The sequence below is a fragment of the Pollachius pollachius genome, assembly GCF_949987615.1.
Source record: "Pollachius pollachius genome assembly, chromosome: 9".
Taxonomy (NCBI): Eukaryota; Metazoa; Chordata; class Actinopteri; order Gadiformes; family Gadidae; genus Pollachius; species Pollachius pollachius.
This window is the reverse complement of record NC_136942.1, coordinates 24,693,353-24,713,095: the sequence shown is the minus strand read 5'-3', so window position 1 is coordinate 24,713,095 and position 19,743 is coordinate 24,693,353. Positions and strand designations below refer to the sequence as shown.

At 44.5% G+C, this 19,743-nt stretch overlaps 1 long non-coding RNA gene across 1 annotated transcript; it reads left to right on the top strand.

Moving 5' to 3' along the window:
• Positions 1-7,561: 7,561 nt before the first annotated feature.
• Positions 7,562-9,231, top strand: LOC307080847. Its single transcript, XR_013812106.1, has 4 exons — positions 7,562-7,674; positions 8,214-8,365; positions 8,582-8,798; positions 8,906-9,231. It is a non-coding gene; the product is annotated as an uncharacterized lncRNA (long non-coding RNA).
• Positions 9,232-19,743: the final 10,512 nt, after the last annotated feature.

The following is a 19,743-nucleotide window of genomic DNA, read 5'->3' as shown; positions in this document are numbered from 1 at the left end:
TTGGGAAATCTTTTACGTTTTGTTACGAGTTTCTGGAATTTCTGGAGAAGAGCATTACATTTCTTTCTGCTTCCGATACGTTTTTGCGGGAGCCAATCATCAAGTTGGCTTTTCCCCTTGGCGCGCTGATACCTGATACCCCCAACATAAGTCTTCATATATAGACAAAACCATTTGACCTGATACCCCCACAATAAACCTACATATCTGCATCAAACAATTTGACCTGATACCCCACAATAACCCTAAATATCTGGATCAAACCACTTAACCTGATAACCCGACCATAAACCTACATATCTGTATCAAACCACTTAACCTGATACCACCACAATAACCCAACATATCTGGATCAAACCATGTAACCTGATACCCCCACAATAACCCTAAATATCTGGATCAAACCATTTGACCTGATACCCCCACAATAACCCTAAATATCTGGATCAAACCATTTGATCTGATACCCCCAACCAGGGGCGTAGGAATGAGTTTAACATTGGGGGGGACACATATCGGAAACCTGACAGATCCGGTATAATTTTTAGGTGGGACTAATGCGCCTGTCTCCGATATTGGAGGGGACACGTCCCCTCCGTCCCCCCCTGTTCCTACGCCCTTGCCCCCAACATAAGTCTTCATATATGGACAAAACCATTTACCTAATACCCATTCACCCTACACCATTTAACCCCAAAGAGGAAATATACTGCTCCTTAAAAATATATATATTTCTCTTTTTTCAAGATACTACCTATTTTGCCCTTCAAAATAATAGTCTAGTAGTGGTTAAAATTCAGTACAAAACAGTGAATGTTTGAATCCAAATCGTTTTCCATTGGAACCCAATGTGAGCTCTGTCCGGTTAATAAAAAAAAACTCAACACGGTGGAACTAGTTAATGATGTTCTGACCCATATTTCTTTTTCGAAAAGATTAATTGAGTGAGAATACCGTATTGACCTGAATCGATGACCCTGATTATAAGAGGACCCTTTTTCACGACTTTTTTTGGGGAAATACATTTTCATTAAAAAACAGTCGTTTGTAGATAAGAACATACATGATGCTCTACTGTCCAGACACTTCCAGAGAGGAGAGAGATGTGGAGGGCTGCGCCCACGCACACAGACACTGTGGGGGAACAACCTCCACTAGGACCACACGCATACAGACACTGTGGGGGAACAACCTCCACTAGGACCACACGCAGACAGACACTGTGGGGGAACAACCTCCACTAGGACCACACGCAGACAGACACTGTGGGGGAACAACCTCCACTAGGACCACACGCAGACACACACTGTGGGGGAACAACCTCCACTAGGACCACACGCAGACAGACACTGTGGGGGAACAACCTCCACTAGGACCACACGCAGACAGACACTGTGGGGGAACAACCTCCACTAGGACCACACGCAGACAGACACTGTGGGGGAACAACCTCCACTAGGACCACACGCAGACAGACACTGTGGGGGAACAACCTCCACTAGGACCACACGCAGACAGACACTGTGGGGGAACAACCTCCACTAGGACCACACGCAGACAGACACTGTGGGGGAACAACCTCCACTAGGACCACACGCAGACAGACACTGTGGGGGAACAACCTCCACTAGGACCACACGCAGACAGACACTGTGGGGGAACAACCTCCACTAGGACCACACGCAGACAGACACTGTGGGGGAACAACCTCCACTAGGACCACACGCAGACAGACACTGTGGGGGAACAACCTCCACTAGGACCACACGCAGACAGACACTGTGGGGGAACAACCTCCACTAGGACCACACGCAGACAGACACTGTGGGGGAACAACCTCCACTAGGACCACACGCAGACAGACACTGTGGGGGAACAACCTCCACTAGGACCACACGCAGACAGACACTGTGGGGGAACAACCTCCACTAGGACCACACGCAGACAGACACTGTGGGGGAACAACCTCCACTAGGACCACACGCAGACACACACTGTGGGGGAACAACCTCCACTAGGACCACACGCAGACACACACTGTGGGGGAACAACCTCCACTAGGACCACAGAATCCAGGAGTGGGTAGGACAGGAAGTGTGTTGAGCTTAAACCATGTACACTGACGGGAATTAGCTGTCTGCTAATGGATGCCACTGCTGCGGTGTGCGAGCAAGGTCTCATGAGAACGACAAGTTGTGACCTTGTCCCGATTCCTTGCTCGTGCAGCGCAACAGTGTAGAGGGCAAACAAAAACACCTTCTTTCAGAATACGGTAACTGATACGGCCCAGCTCTTACAGGGAAAGGGAATCAGCATAGAGCCAGACGGAGTAGGTAACATCTAAAGTATTTAATACCAGGAAGTTGTGAATGTATTTTGACATTTAGAAGTCTAGACCCCGAATATAAAAGGCACAACTCTTTCAGACGCATTTCCAGTTAAAGATTTTATTCGGTTCAATACGGTTTGTGACCAATAATCTAAAGAAAATATGAAATTAAGCAAGCTGTACCTTAGTTTCTCAGTGAGAAAAACGTCTGCTGCCCCATTTACTATTGAAGATATAAAAGCAAAAAAGCAAGTAAAGTAAGATCCGTTGAAGGAAGAGATTCACCAAAACCCAAAGTAAGTGTTCAGAACCGAGTCAGAACATTAAGAGGTTCTAAAGGTTCAGACTAAAGCTTGAGCTGCTGGGCTCCTCATTGTGGAAGACAAATGAGGAAAGAGACTTCAAGAGCAGCTAACTACGTGTAAAGCCTTCATGATGGTCCCAACGCTCCGTCAGGGCGGGGCCTCCACCCGAACAACCTAATCTGGTGAAGTGATAAAATAAGACGGAGCAAAGGTTGGAGAAAGTCTATACAAAGCTATAAACCACCAAGTCCCAGTAATGATGTTGGAGGTTAAAACAGTGGAACTAAAATTACTTCACGGCTATAAAGTTCTGCTGTACTTTGTATCGTGTGCTGTGAAATCATGTGACTCCCAACGTATCAAAATATGTAAGGAGAAAAAGACAAGACAAGCAACCAAAGAACATAGTAAAAATATATTTTTAAATATATCCACACTGTCAGAAACTCCTTGGATCAAACCAGATCACTGACCTGGGCCTGAGTAAGAGCTGTCATTAAAACAATCAATCATTAACTAACTTAAGAGGACAACTGTTTTACCTGTACTCCACACGCACACGCACACACACACACACACACACACACACACACACACACACACACACACACACACACACACACACACAACCACAACCAGATAAGATAACTATAAATCCCACACGGGAGAAATTCAGTTGTTCCAGCGGTTGAAGAGCCAAAAGTAGAGCAAAAGAGATTAAGTGAGGAATACAAAATTAAATTAAATACTAAATAAACTAAATAATAAAATGTACATTTATATATCTATATATATATAGATTAATTATTGTAGAAGGTTCACAGAGCGAATGGACACCGGGTGTGCTGTGAAGAACAAACAAGTCTTTCATTTCCACGAGTTAGGACGGTCCAGAAACCAGAATCCCGCCACAGGGAGCGGTGGAGCACAGGGAGCGTTCCAAGAAAGTTTCTCGCAATTGTAGTCCATGTGCTCCAGTCCTTGTCTCAAGCTCCCGCTCACCATCTACTACAAGATAAAGCAGGCACATAAATACACACTCCCTGATTGGTCTGATGGCGAGCAGGTGCCCGCCATCAGACCCAATCAACCCAGCAGATCCGGTGTGCTACCAACATGCCCGTACTCCACCTGCAGGCCAGACGACCATGCCCAACCCCCTTTCCGACACGTCTGACTGCAGGGAAAAGTGGAGATCAAAGTTAGGAGCACACAGGACCCAAACAACACTTGAAATGGCTCCGACCACTGGACTGTATCTGGGGCCCTCTTAAGGGTGAGGTCGGTCAAGGGGCTGGCTAGGTCCGAGAAGTGCGGCACAAACTGCTGGTAGTACCCTGCCAGCCCCAGGAACCTCCTTCTTGGTCCTGGGCCGAGGGGAGGCGGCGATCTTACCGACCTGCGGCCAGACCTCCCCTCCCCCCAGGTGGTACCCCAGATACTGGATCTCCCTCCGCCCGAACACGCACTTTTTCGGTTTGGCTGTGAGCCCTGCCTGCCTCAATGACTGAAGGACGGCCGTCACCCGCTGCATATGCTGCTCCCAAGTGTCACCATAGATGACGATGTCATCGATGTAGGCAGCAGCATACGCAGCGTGGGGCCATAACACACGGTCCATCAGCCGCTGAAACGTGGCCGGGGCCCCGAACAACCCGAACGGAAGCACCTTGAACTGATACAGACCGAGCGGAGTGGAAAAGGCCATTTTTTCCCGGGCTGCTGGAGACAACGGAATCTGCCAGTAGCCCTTCCTGCAGTCCAGAGTCGTGTAGTAGGTGGCCATGCCAAGCCGGTCCACAAGCTCGTCGATCCGAGGCATTGGGTAGGCATCGAACTTTGACACCGTGTTCACCCGACAGTTATCCACACAGAACCCTGTCCGGCTTCCCCACAAGCACGACGGGGCTGCACCAGTCACTGTGGGACTCCTCGACCACGCCCAACTCTAACATTGTTTGTGGACGGGCAACCTGTAGGGGCGTGTCCGCACTGTTAACCCGGGTTGCATCTCGATGTCATGAGTGATTAATGGGGTGCGACCGAGCAGGGGCGAAAACACGTTGGTGAACTGGAGTTGCAGGCTGGCAACGTCCTCCGCCTGACTCACCGAGAGATCCTCCCCTCAACCGACCGGAGGGGTTGGACCTGGAGCAGGGACTTCCGGACCGAGCTCCTCTCTCTCCGGTAGCGTCGTCCCGAACGCGACAGGAGCCGCATCGTTCCACCTCTTAATGTGGTATATCTGTTTGTTTTCGTCCCTGTCCGACCACGCTACCTCGTAATCAACGTCCCCGACCCGCCGTGTGACCACAAAGTGTCCTTGCCACTTCGCGAGTAATTTGGTGCTAGAGGTGGGCAACAGTACAAGGACCTTGTCCCCTGGTGAGAGATCGCGTAACGTACTCCCTCTGTTGTACAGGCGTCTCTGACTCTCCTGGGCTCAGTGCAAGTGCTCTCGTGACAATACCCCTAGTGAGTGAAGATTTGCACACAAGTCCTTAACGTACTGTATTTCACTGGACCCCTCCGCCCATTTTTCTTTAATGAGGTCCAGGACGCCCCTGGGCTTGCGCCCATAGAGCAGCTCGAATGGGGAAAACCCTGTGGAAGCCTGAGGCATTTCCCGCACTGCAAACAACAGAGGGTCAAGCCATTGATGCCAATTTCGAGCATCCTCGTGTACAAACTAATGGATCATTGACTTCGAAGTCTGGTTAAACCTCTCAAACAAGCCATCCGTGGCTGGGTGCCAGACGCTCGTGCGGATGGCCTTGACCTTCAACAACCCGTAAAGTTCCCTAATCGTGCGTGACATGAAATTGGTGCCCTGATCGGTGAGAATCTCTTTTGGGATTCCCACCCGCGATATGACATGAAACAACACCTGCGCAACACTTTTCGCGGAGATGTTGCGCATGTGTGAATGTGAATGTGAAACTGGACTGGTCGTCATGGCGGCGCGCATTGTTTAGCCTGGAAAAAGGCAAATACATAACTAAGTTGCGAAAAAAACTAACGGTAAAATATACGATTTGAGGAATAGACAATAGGTGGGCTAAGGCAAGTTTTGGGTGGGTACCTGAAAAAGGGCTAGCTTCATCACTGTTCCCCCCTAACTCACCCTTCTCCTGCTGCTGCCCCTCCCTGGTGACCTCTCTCCTCCTCCTCTTCCTCCTCCTCCTCCCTAATTTAAATGTTGCCTACCTTTCTCTCTCTCCCCTTCTCTCTCCCCCTTTCTCCCCCCTAACTCACCCTTCTCCTGCTGAAGCCTCTCCCTGGTGTCCTCTCTCCTCCTCCTCTTCCTCCTCCTCCTCCCTAATTTAAATGTTGCCTACCTTTCTCTCTCTCCCCTTCTCTCTCCCCCTTTCTCCCCCCTTACTCACCCTTCTCCTGCTGCAGCCTCTCCCTGGTGACCTCTCTCCTCCTCCTCTCCTCCTCTCCTCCTCCAGGGGGGGGGTGTCGGCCGGGCCCGGGCCCCCCAGGGTGGGGCTCCAGTCCAGGGTGGAGACGCAGCAGACGTAGTGGTCCCTCCAGGCCCCTCCCTCCCTTGACCCGGGGGAGTAAGGGAGGAACCACCCCCGACGAATACAGCGGCCGGACCACTGGGTGTCCTACAGGGGGAGGGAGGGGAGAGAGAGAGAGAGAGAGAGAGAGAGAGAGAGAGAGAGAGAGAGAGAGAGAGAGGGGTCAAAGGTCAGTCCCTGCAGAGCCTGAGGGGTCAGGGGTTAAAGGTTAAACCCTTAGGAATCTAGGGGACAGAGGTTCTAGAGGTCAAAGGATATTCCCTGATGAATCTAGGCCCTGGGGTTCAAGAGGTCAAATGTCAGTCCCTGCAGACCCTGGGGGTCAGAGGGCAAAGGTTAGTCCCTGATGAATCTAGTCCAAGAGGTCCTGGAGGTCAAAGGTTAATCCCTAGACACCCTGGGGCTCGAGGTCAAAGGTCAATCCCTTAGGAATCTAGACCATGGGGCTCAGAGGTTAATCCCTGCGGGTCAGAAGGTCAAAGGTCAATCCCTGATGCATCCAGGCCCAGAGGTCAAAGGTTAAACCCTGAGGAATCTAGACCTCAGAGTCATAGAGGTCAAAGGTCAATCATTGATGAAACTTGATCAATAGGTCAAAGGTTAGTGCCTGATGAATCCAGGCCCAGAGGTTGAAAGTTCAGAGGTTCAGCCCAGCAGGAGCTAAAGTTCAGTCAGAGTTCAAAGGTCGTCCATATATACTCACTCTCTCTCTCTCTCTCCCCTCCACTCCTCTCTCTCTCTCTCTCTCTCTCTCTCTCTCTCATGAAGGTGAGGGTCAAGGTCAATATGGCGGCTGAAGCTGAAAGCCGCAGACCTCCTCGGCTCAGGCCCGTTTCGTCATTCCTCTCCTCACTGTTTCCATCAAGCTATCCGTTCACCACCTCCAGTGCACCAACTCCAGAGGCCTTCAACAACTTTGTGAGAGACAGCATAGAGGAGGTGGTCCCCCGATGCGGTTACCTCAAACAACGGTCTCTCCTTCAATTCGAGACGACCCAGGACAGCGTCCATCGGGCTCCGGGGATGGCGGGGGACGGCGGGGGCCATGCTGGGCGACTGGCTGAGGCAGATGGATTATAGTTGGGACCCCAGACGCAGCGTCGTCCCCGTGGGCCCCCAGTCCAATGTCCTTTTCCTGGGTGTGACTAGTTTTTAATAATATAATTATTATTTTGACAGAAGAAAAAAAGATAAACATGTTCAGCAGAAAAAGAGTCTGCAAACCTCATGATCGAAGAGCTGAAGAAGCAACTTGCAGACAAAGCATCTTCAGAGGTAAGATATTTGACTATATTTTAATTGTGATAATTTGAGTTGATGCAGTAATTATAGGCTGATTTTTTTTTTATTTCCTGTGTTTTGGTGTTGTTAACTAACTCAAATGAGGAGTCATCAGATGAGGAGGAGATGCCCAGAAACTGGAGTGTGGCGGTGCAGAAAATGAAATGGCTTCAGAGAGAAATCAAGAGCCTGAAAGAAGGCCATGTGGAAGAAATACTAGATGCGATGAGAGGTATTTTCTGCACACCACCTTTTAAAGACTTTGGTGGTGTGCCTATACTGATTCCTGAAGTCAGACAAACTGACAACAATCAAAGCTGGTTTTATCTAAATAGAAACAGATAGATATAATTACTGAAAAATCTTCCCAAATACAAAGAAATGACCATTTAACTGATAATTCAATAAATATACTGTGCAGCCTTGAACCAACGTAATTTAACACGGATACTCCAATATTGAAGCACTGACATCTGAATAATGAAAACAAAGAGACTCACAAATCACACAGACAAACAACGGCTGCCAGGGAGAGCTGGGATCTGCTGCCAAGTGTGGAAAAAGGCCCATACCTGGCGACAATCTTCTTTTTATAGGTTATGGCTGATTCAGCTCCTCATACCTCCTGCTCCTCCTTAATCAGCTCTACCTCCAGCCATGCTTTTCATAACACAAATTACTATGTAATGTTTTAAAATTGTCTCAAAACACAGTAATGACACAAAAACTTTTGTTCCCTTGTTCCCCCTCTTGTTTTCATTCCCTTTAAAGAGCTCCCAGCAGTGGTGACACAGCTAAAAGAAGTTATTGAAAAAATCACAGTACAGAGCTCAACTCCTGCATCCACCTGGTCAACATCCCCATCTGGAGACCCACCATTTTCTCCACCCGGCTCTCCTCAAGTGTCTGACCCTAATGAAATGGTAAATACCTCTACATCTTTTGATTGTACACATAAGCTAGAAAGAAACCATATTCATCAACTTTGTGGTGGATTTATGCCATTAATGATGGATTAGTTAGTTTATAGACTATGACTATGCATATTCACTGCAAAGATGAATAGATACAGTAGATTTCCAAAGAACACCGTATTTGTTTAATAATTATTTGGTAAGTAACATTCAAATGTTTTGCAGGTGCTTCTTGTGCCAGGCCATGACGTCAAAGTACCAAGACGAAAGCTGAAGTCTCTGCGGACTACAAATTCAGCATTGTACATTGGGGATCTTGCGGTGCTCATCTATGGTAGAGAAACGCTGTCCAATTCAAGTTTGACCGGGAGGCAGTCAGGGGCTCACAAAGAAGTGGAATCAAAGCCACAACTGGATAACACAAAGCTCGATGCTATACTTTGTGAGTGCATTATTGGGGATTCCAATAACATGCGTGTTAATGTGGATAGTGCATAAAAAATAACACTGAAGTAATGTTGTTTTCTATGTCTGTTTTTTCAATCACAGTCCATGTCCAGGCGAAGTTCCCTGACACCACCATTCAAGATGTGAGACGCATCATAAGAAAGAAATGCAACAATATAAACTATGCCAAGCAAGTGACTGAAAAGAAGTCATAAAAACGTTTTTGGTTTTTATCAAGCTATTTTGTTTGTTCCAAAGATGTGTACCTTTCTTACACCTTTTTTATTTTTTATTTTTTTAATTTTTTTTTTACAAAGCAAGACTTTAGTTCTCAGTTGGAGACACTATTTTGTTTACATTTTTACAAGGAAATGTTCACTTTTTCCTTTACCATTTTTGATAAAGAAGGACTTGATCTTGGAGAGACTATCTGATCACCTGATCTCCACACCCACGCAACAGGAAGTGAAGCATCACGTCTTCGTTTTGAAGTAAATGATGATCTGTGGTCTCTGGAAATGTTACATTAATATATCAAACTTGCTCTCAACATTCTGTCTTGTGATTTTGTAAATACATTAAAGTCTAGAGTACATACAGTATGAGTTAACTTTAATAATACTTAACGTTTTTTTCAAGTATATAAATAGTATGCTACAAGTAATATACTAAGCAAATTTAGAAGTATACTTAAAGTATAACAATAAGTAAACTAGCAAGATATTCTAAGTTCATAAAATAAACTAGTAAACTAAAAATGTGGAGTAGAAGTATATACCTAGTACACTAGTAGTATATAGATGAGTATACTTGTATACTTAAAAGTGTACTTTTGTAAACTTAAAATTACCTCAAAGCATACTTTAATAAACTAAAATGTGGACTAGAAGTATATACCTAGTGCATTAGTAGTATATTGATGAGTATACTTTAAGTATACTTTTATAAACTTAGAAATGTTCCAATTTAGCCAATTTAGTATTAAATAAGTATACTTTCTAGTATACTTAAAGTACATGGTCCATAGTATACTTGCTATACTTATACTTATACTCAAGTATACTTAATAAAATAAACTTCAAGTATACTACTTTTTGCTAAGGGTAGACCATAACCTCTAGCTCCCTCTCTGCTAACCATAACCCTAACCCTAACCTAACCTTAACCTTAACCTTAACCTGAACCCAAACCCCTAACCCTAACCCCCAGGCCATCCACTACGCTGTGTGACCGCCAAACAGCTTGCTACTCCCTCACTGCGAGGGGACATGTTCATATGGTTGAGCAGAAGAGAGGGATTGTTGGCTCCATTGACATCAGAGCAGCAGGAACCCCACACATCCTCCGTCAAAGATTCACTTGCACACTGACGCTGACGAAATACTCCTGGTTGGCTGTTGATGAATGGCTGGCCATGGTTAACCGTTATACAAACTGTGTTTTGTTTTACGTTTGTTGTAAAGCTACAAAACATACAGTAAGCTACGTACAGTAGCATAACATAAAACAGTCAGTAAGCTCAGTCAATCAGCATAAAGTAAGCTACTTACACAGTAGCATATCATGAAACAGACAGCTAGCTAAGTAAAGTGGCATGTCATAAAAGAGATGGTAAGCTAAGTAAAGTAGCATGTCATTAAAGAGACAGTAAGCTAAGTAAAGTAGCATGTCATAAAAGAGACAGTAAGCTAAGTAAAGTATCATGTCATAAAAGAGACAGTAAGCTAAGTAAAGTAGCATGTCATAAAAGAGACAGTAAGCTAAGTAAAGTACCATGTCATAAAACAGGCAATAAACTAAGTAAAGTAGCATGTCATTGAACAGACGGAAACCTAAGTAAAGTAGCATGCCATAAAACAGACAGTAATATGAAAGGAACGACTTTCTTATTATTATGACTATAATCAAGCCTGCTATATATGAAATAAACCTGAAGATAGTTGAGCAGATGGATTCAGTCTTTATTGTATTGGCGTCGGTTTGACCCCAGATGACGCCACTGAGCTGGTATGGAGATATGCACACACACTGCTTTCACGGCAATCCCAAAAGACTTCTGAAAACCTCAGCCAAGGGCGTCAGTTTGTTTTTAGAAGTGGTGGGGACAATAACCATAAGCTTGAGTGTGGTTTGAAAAGTGGTGGGTACCCTTATGTAAGCTATTCATCCATTCAACGCTGCATTAAAATATGCTCTGCAGTGTATTGTCAGGTGTTGAAAAACCAGTTTGTGTTTTGGCTTGTTTTGCAAAACGACGTTGGAAACACCAGGGTATTGGCGCTCGGGATTTCGGATATGTAATACTAATACACACAGGACAAAGAAAAGTGTTGGCAATTTAACACTTATCTTGACATCAACAAAGTTTACCAGACAATCAATTGCAGACTGTAAAGGGGGTAGGCTACGAAATGAAATGAGGTACTACTGAGCATCAGCCTTTTGAAGAAGAGCAAGGGTTGCTGGTCGCATAATGTTATGCTGCATTAAAAAATTAAAAAAACAAGCACCCAGAGGAGAATTGCATGATCTGCCAAATCCTGACCACCAGTAAACACTCGCGAAGGACCAATTCACACTTCACTCGTTACATCATGAGCAAATTGCCCGCAAATAAAATCCCCTAGAGTTTAGATAATCACACAGCAGGTTATACGATATTTATGTCAGGATAGGCCTGAGCCTACCACTGGCTCCAAGTCCAACGTCAAATATTTCAATCAGACAAAACAACTCTAACCACATTGGCATAGCAATCGAACCGTGTGTAGCTGCTACTAGCTGCAATCTATATCTTGAGCACCAACCAGAATCAGATGATCACAATCGCTTAGGACCGTGGCGTTGGTAACCTAGCCAGGTCATCACGAGCAAACAAAACCAGCAGCAAAGTTTACGTAAACCAATTTCTTACCTTATGTGGCCCTCCACATGCAGGCTAGTTGATGTATCCATATTCCACGTTATCCAGTGTCACAAACATGCTTTTACAGGAAGCAAAAGGACCGCCTATTTTCTGAATAAAAATTTCAATTTTGGCTGGCTGTCTTGAAACTTCTTTATTATAACGCTGTGTGTACAGACAGCCCACGTAGCCGCCTGCCCCCTCCCCCTCGCGATGATATAAAAACAACAAACATTCGCTATTATAAGGCTATTCAAGTGGATCCATAATGTCTAAGAGAAAAGCGGGAAGCGATATTAGATCCTTTTTCAGCAAGCAAAAATGCGCTGTAAGTTTAGAGAAATCTACAAATCAACTTGTTTTACGATGTTTGATATTAACTCGGTTAACTGCTAGTTCTCATCTACTGCTAACGTTAACGGTCAGCTAGCAGTTACACTGCAGTTAGCTACATACCGGCTTTAGCTAGTCTATGCTTTGCCTACTACAAATTTGTCTTCCACTTTTATTGGTTGAGTCACGTGGAATACCTTTTGTACAGTAGCGATTGTTTCTAGTGTTCCTGTTAAAAATATATCTCAAGTTAATTCCATGATATTGCGTTAGCCTTCGCAAGTACTAGAAGTCATAAAAGCTAGCCTTCCAAGTTCACGTTCTCTCATTTCACAATGTTGGATCTGTATGCGCCACCATGGGAATGCAGACTCATGTCATTTTACAACGCCATGTTTCTACAGTGGCTGACAGTCGACAAATCAAACGACTAGATACCAAATTGCGTTTTTCACACGTTTGAAATCTGCGGATTTACCACTAGATGTCCCTATATGATTATCCATACTATTCATAAGAAAAAACAGAATATACCCTAAAACTATGCAAAAAACAAGTACGATTTACCCCAAATCTATGCTAAAACGTTAAATAAAAACCAAACACAAGTGCCAATAAATGTTTGTTTTATTTATGAACCATCTGTCATCAGGAAAAGGAACCAAGTGCAACAGAACAAAACAAAGAAGTGCAGGGACCGGGAGCTGTGGAGGTGAGGGTCACATAAGGAAAACTTGAACATTCAGAAACTATAACATGAAACATTACTAACAAAGTTTAACATTTTCATAAGGAACCGGAACTGAGTGGAACAGAACTAAACAAAGAAGCTCAGGAACAGGGGGTTGAGAATGTAGAGGTGCAGCAGGTGAGGTTTCTAAAAAAAATATATATGCTATTGCACAATTTAAAACATACACTACAGACAATTATAGTGAAGTGGGCAGGGCTACAACTACAACAAATATTAAGTGCAATTATGAACAAAAAACATAAATAAAACATTTCAGGGAACTATTTAAAGAAATACTACCAAATTATCATCCATGTCACTGACTACATTACAGGAGGAGGTGCCTCAGCAGGAGGGACAACAGGATAACCCTTCCCAAACAGAGGAAGAGCTCAATACCCCTGAGGATATTTTAGTTTCCCCATACCAACCAGATGCACAGCTAATTGAGCCACAAACTCTGCCCAACCGCACTCTCCGATTCCAGGAGAGCTGGTTCAAAGACTACCCCTGGCTACATTACAGTTCTGAAATTAAAGGAGTTTTGTGTTTCTACTGTGTAAAGGCCTTTAAACATAATATTCCAACAATGGCCAGAAATACAGAACAAACCTTCATTTCCATGGGGTTCAGGAACTGGAAGAAGGGTAGGGGGGCGTTCGACAAGCACACCAACAGTAAGGCACACATTGTTGCTGTAAACAAACACACACATACACACAACTCTGTCAGGATGCAACTTTGCAGCATCTCAGAAAAATCACAAGAAGCAGCCAGGTCAGCACTGGTAAAGATTGTGAGTTCACTGAGGTACCTTGCTAGACAGGGATTAGCTCTCAGAGGCCATGACAATGATGAGGGAAACTTCAAGCAGCATCTGGAGGAGAAGGCTGAGAGTGACCCAAAACTGGCAAGCTGGTTGCTGAGAAACCATGCCTACACAAGTCCTGAGTGTCAGAATGAGATACTGCAGTTAATGAGCAACGCTATTATCAGGCAAATAGCTAAAAACATCCATGCTTTACCTGTACTGCAGTACTCCTTGATAATGGACGGAACACAGGATATATCTGGCACGGAACAGATTTCAATTTGCCTCCGGTATGTGGATGCTGACCTTGAGCCAAGGGAGGACTTTGTTGGTCTGTACGAGGCCTCTTCAACGACCGGTGAGCACCTTTTTAGAATTGCCTCTGATGTGCTGCTCCGTCTAAACCTGCCGTTCTCTGGTCTTCGTGGGCAGACCTACGATGGCGCAGCCAACATGTCGGGGCACTTGTCAGGGACACAAGCTCTGATCCGGAGACAGCAACCATTGGCCAACTTTGTCCACTGTGGCCCACACTGTGTAAACCTTGTCACACAGGCTACGTGCAAATCCACACCGGTGATAAGGGATGCCCTGCATTGGATCCATGAGCTGGGATGCTTACTTGCCCAGTCTGGAAAATGCAAGACCACTTTCAAAGACATTGCCATGTCCACCACAGGCTCCTTCACCTCCATCAAGCCTCTGTGTGCCACCAGATGGACTGTGCGTGCTCCAGCCATCAGAGCAGTCCTCAGCCAGTACAACGCCATCTTGAGTGCGCTGGAGGAGATGGCCTCCGCTGCAAAGGTCAACGACAACACTGCCTCTAGAGCACATGGTGTTCTTCAGCAGCTGGAAGCTGGAAACACCGTTCTTGGCCTTCTCCTGGGTCAAGAAGTCATCACAAGGTTGGAGGGGCTGAACTCAAGTCTGCAGGCAAGAGGGAAGACCATCAGTGGAATGCTGAAAGCCGTTGAATATGTTAGGCAGGGCTTTCTCTCTTTGAGGGCCGATGCTGCGTTCAAGGCCATCTATGACAAAGCTGTGGATTTTGCCGCAGACTTGGATCTCCAGCAAATACAGTTACCTCATGTCCGAATGCCATCCAGGAAACATGGTGGTCCTGCCAAGCATCATACTCCTGCGACACCAGAGGAGTATTTCCGGGTCCAGTTTTTCAGTGCCATTGACATGGCGACCACCCAGCTTCATGAGCGTTTTGATCAGGTGAGCCTGGGAAATCTGGTCAAGCTGGAGGAGCTGCTGATTACCGGAAACAAAAATATGGTGGTGAGCTTGTACCCAGAACTGGACCTACAGGCACTACAAATTCAATTGGCCATGTTTAAAGCAAATAACACCTACACTTCATGCAAAGAAGCTGTCCAAATTCTCAGAGGCATGCCACCAGAGGTCAGAGGGCTCTTCTCACAGGTGGAGACTCTGGTGAGACTGCTACTCGTGGTCCCAGTTTCATCCTGTGAGGCAGAAAGGAGCTTCAGTGCTCTGCGACGGCTGAAGAATTGGCTGAGGACAACAATGACCCAGTTGAGGCTCAACAGCACTGCAGTCTGCCATATCCACAGGGATACACTGAAGGCCTTGGACAAAAGGGAAATAGCGACAGCTTTCATTGGCACATCTGAGAGGCGGGTGCATGTTTTTGGCCAATTTTAACTCTCCAACCTACACACACACACACACACACACACACACACACACACACGGCCCAAGTTCAGTGCTGCCACATTCTTAATTTTGGATTACAATACTCTTGGTAATGTTGTAATAATGTAGTAGGCTAATCAAACAGTTCAGTGTGGTTCAGAATAATTAATAAATAATCCATAATCCATTTCAAATACTTGTTTTCCTGATTCTTTACAATTCATAAAATAGTTAACCCGTCATTGGTCATCAGTCAACAAACAACTAAGCTAAGGTTAGCATTTCGCTAAGCATTACTTTTCCTCCCGAGATCCCGCTAATGTTGTGTTATAAAGTAAAGGGAAACAACAAGATACCTATTCTTCCTCCACCTCTCTCGCTTCTCTGCTTGGTGTCGGGTATAGTTTGCCTCCCTCGCTCTGGTAACGTCACGTAGGCCTACCTCACGTGGAAAAAAAATAAACAAAGCTCCGAATACTGATTCAAGCTTCGAATACTATTTTTCCGAACGAGTATTCGAATAATTCGGGCCAGCCCTAAAACTGATAGCAGCTAATATTATTCACTTTCGCTCACTCCAAATTAGTTAACACTGTAACCGCAAACAATTAGCTACAACGTGGTCTTGCCTAGCTAGCATATGCTCGGAGGAAACATTATAAACGAACTGTTAGGAATAGTTACCTTGTACATTTTTGAGGAGTCGACTTTCTTGACGCTTGTCGTCTTCAATGCTGCTGCGAAGTGTGTGGAAAGCGTCTGTAAAACAACTATTAGGCTGCCTTCCAACTGCCAAGTGTAGTTGTAGGCCTGCTGGAATGACTAACCACAGGAGCTCGCGCGGCGCGGCACTGAATGAGAGATACTGATGATCAGAATCCCGCCCCCTCATTTGCTCCACTCACAGCCAGCTGTTGTGCATGCTGTGACTTGTGAGGATGTCTTCGTGCGCGCCTATCGCATGATTTAGACTCGACGATTTCGGTTGAGTATGTGGGGAGATTTTTTTTTTTTTTTTTCGGTCGCAAAAGTGGGGGGGACAAAATTCGTATTTTAGAAAGTGGGGGGGACATGTCCCCCCCGTCCCCCCCGTAATCGACGCCTATGACCTCAGCCATATATTTCCTCTGACTTTCTATCACTCAAGAGACACGGTGCACATCTGCTAAAACTGTATATAATTTGAATAGCTACAGTTCGCTGCTCACAGAATACGTTTAATGAAACACATCTTAGTGATCTCTGTTTGGTCTTTGACTCATAGATAGACATCAGAAATATGTTACTGTTTCCACCACTCACTATGCTCTGGTTCCTATGTCTTGGTGAGAGACACTCAATGTATTTTGAGACATATTTTTACATGTTTCTTAGTTTGTATCTGCAGAAATCTTTACATCTCTCTGAACTACTAAGTGACAGAAAATCAGCTTGACACACATGGGTCATTTCAGCAGCAGTGGCTCTTTGACTGACCCTGGTCCACTGAATACAGTGACCACACTTTACAAGGACATCAACACAACCAACACTTTGCTCATTCAGAGATGCACACTAAAGCTTTAACCCATCTTTCATAATGGTTTTGAAGTTTGTTTAATAAAGATAACAGAGGTGTTATACACTCATTAGAAGCAACGTTCATTTGAAAATACAAAAAATAAACAATAGTAAATGATGACAGGAAAGAATTTATTCTTTAGATATTTATTAAATATTCAGCATGTTACATCCCCAAGAAAGGGATAAAAAACAGAAAGCATAATGTTAATGGATCAAAGACATGTTATATGATTGTAAATCATCCAAAGCTGCAGTGCCACCTTAGACAGAGAGATAAGAAGCAGACGTGTCAGAGGAGATCTGTATTCTCCAAGCTGGAGCCTCTCTACTCTGAACACTGGCCAGGATTCAGTGTTTGAGTGACAGCCGTCTGGCCATTCTTACTGGCCTCACAGCTCACTGAGCCCGCCTTCCTCCACTGGTCTGCAGGGAGGGTCAAGGTGCTGGTCCAGCTGTAGAGGCCATCTTTCCCCAGGGCCCCCAGGCTACTAGACACCCCCCCAGACCTGCTGCTGCCCCCCACCTTCCAGCCAAGCTTCCAGTCTGAGGGGAAGCCCCCACTGGCCACACACAGCAGTGTAGCACTGCCCTGATCAGGCTCCACTCTGGAGGGAGGGAGGACGCTCAGCGTGGGCTGCACCACTCCCACTGGAGGAGAGAGAGAGGAGACAAGTGGACAACAGGCTCAGTTAACATCAGCCCTCATAGGAGCACAGAGAGAAGGGACAGGTTCCTGTTCACCAGCAGTTGGTGACATTAAAGAGGAAGGAAGCCGTTTTGTTGTGTCTCACTTCATTATCCAGTAAACCAGTTTAAACCAAAAGATATTTATGATTATCTTTGTTTGAATGATTCTATCTTTATTTTTCCTTAAAGCATGTCACACAGGGCTCAATGGACATAAAACAATTTAGAGAAATATCTTGACTACTAATACAAAGAACATGAATTCATTTGAATATGTTTCGAGTAATAAGCTGACTGTTTAGAAGCTCCACTGAACTTAAATTGCACTTCTTTGCCCATAATGCTAAATATATATATATATATATTTTAAATCATCAATTATACTACCGCAATAGCCTAAAGTAATATTTTGGAAAACACATAATGAACAAGGACATATATGAAACAGATGTAGCTAATTATACCTAAAATACAAAACTCTGTACAACAGTATATATTTAAACTGTGTACTCAATTTATCTAGAGAGCAAATAACAATAAATAAAAAGTATAAATAACTTGAATTAGTTTCAAATCATCCAAGCTAATTCATTCTACAACAGTTAAATATGTCATAAAAAATTGCAAATGCAAAGAAATGGGTCCTTCTACTTACGGTCAACGATGAGTTTGGTGCCTCCACCAAAAGTCCACCACAGTGATACAAACGCATTGAGAGGCTGTACAAAAACCACGCGCATATTAAAGACACATCTTACTGACACACAAACGTCTTGCTTTTCACCCAAATGCATGAATTAGTTGATAATTGATTCACTGGAAACATTATCATTCATATATATTAATTGTTTGAATGCAAATTGATTTAATGAAATACATTTAGACTACATTTATTTTCATAACCTTTTTTAAGGCACACTTATAAACGGTTGAATGGTTGAACTGTATTCCAATAATGGGACTGAATAAAAAACCTTTAAGAAGATGTTGTAATCATGCATTTATATTAAACATAACAATATGATTTCATCTATTATACTAGTTTTACGTTATAATGTTACGAGAATGTTTTTCGTACAAATTAGAAATTTAAAAGATTTCATACAAACCAAGATAAAATTCAGCCAGTTAAAATGTTATGAATTATAAATTCCAATTGTTTACACGAAATACATTTTTGTATTCCAAAAGTGTGACTGTAGAAGAGTGGTCCCCCGAGAATGTCTGCAGTAACTCTCCCCCCCAGACTGTTGAGTGGAAACAGGTCATTTACATATAGAGGAAGCTTTGCATGCTCAGCTGAAACTGGGGTTCTGAGAGGGGTTAAAGTCCTCTGAGTTCAACACTGCAGGACTCTGAGCTGTCACTCAACACCCCAGAAACCGTGGACACCATGAATCACCTCACCCTCCTTTTCTGGACAGTGCTCTGTGGATCCTTAACAGGTTGGTTCATTCCACTCTATCAAAATGTGGACAACACTTCTTTGTTTGCGTGTGTTTTCTATTGGATAACTCATTGTTTGTTTGTTTTCTATAGGAACCAGCAGTCAGGTGACGGTGACTCAGACACCAGTAGTGTCTTTTACTCCAGGATCCACAGTCACTCTGACCTGTAAAACAAACCCAGCCATTTATAGCAATGATCTACAATGGTACCAACAGAAACCTGGAGAAGCCCCGAAGCTCATCATAAGAAATACAAATACACGTGTATCACCAACACCAGCTCGGTTTAGTGGCAGTGGAAGCAGCACTGACTTCTCTCTGACCATCAACGGCGCCCAGCGTGAAGATGCAGCAGTTTATCACTGTCAGAGTTTCCACTATCCTAACAGTGTTCATGTGTTCACACAGTGATTGAGAGCCGTACAAAAACCTCCCTCAGTCACACTGCGTAGACACTGAGCTGTTACAGCAGGAACCTGCTGCAGCTGCTGAGGGGGAAGAGACTCTGACACAGAGCGCTGAGCTCAGAGCTGGCTCTAACCAGGGGCCTCAACCAAGAGCCAGCATTAGATTCATCAGCATTATTAAATCAATGACTACTACCTCAACTACCACGTATTACATACAGCTACTACCTCAACTACTACGTAATTACATACAACTACTACCTCAACTACCACGTATTACATACAACTACTACCTCAACTACCACGTATTACATACAACTACTACCTCAACTACCACGTATTACATACATACAACTACTACCACATAGCACTTACAAATACTACC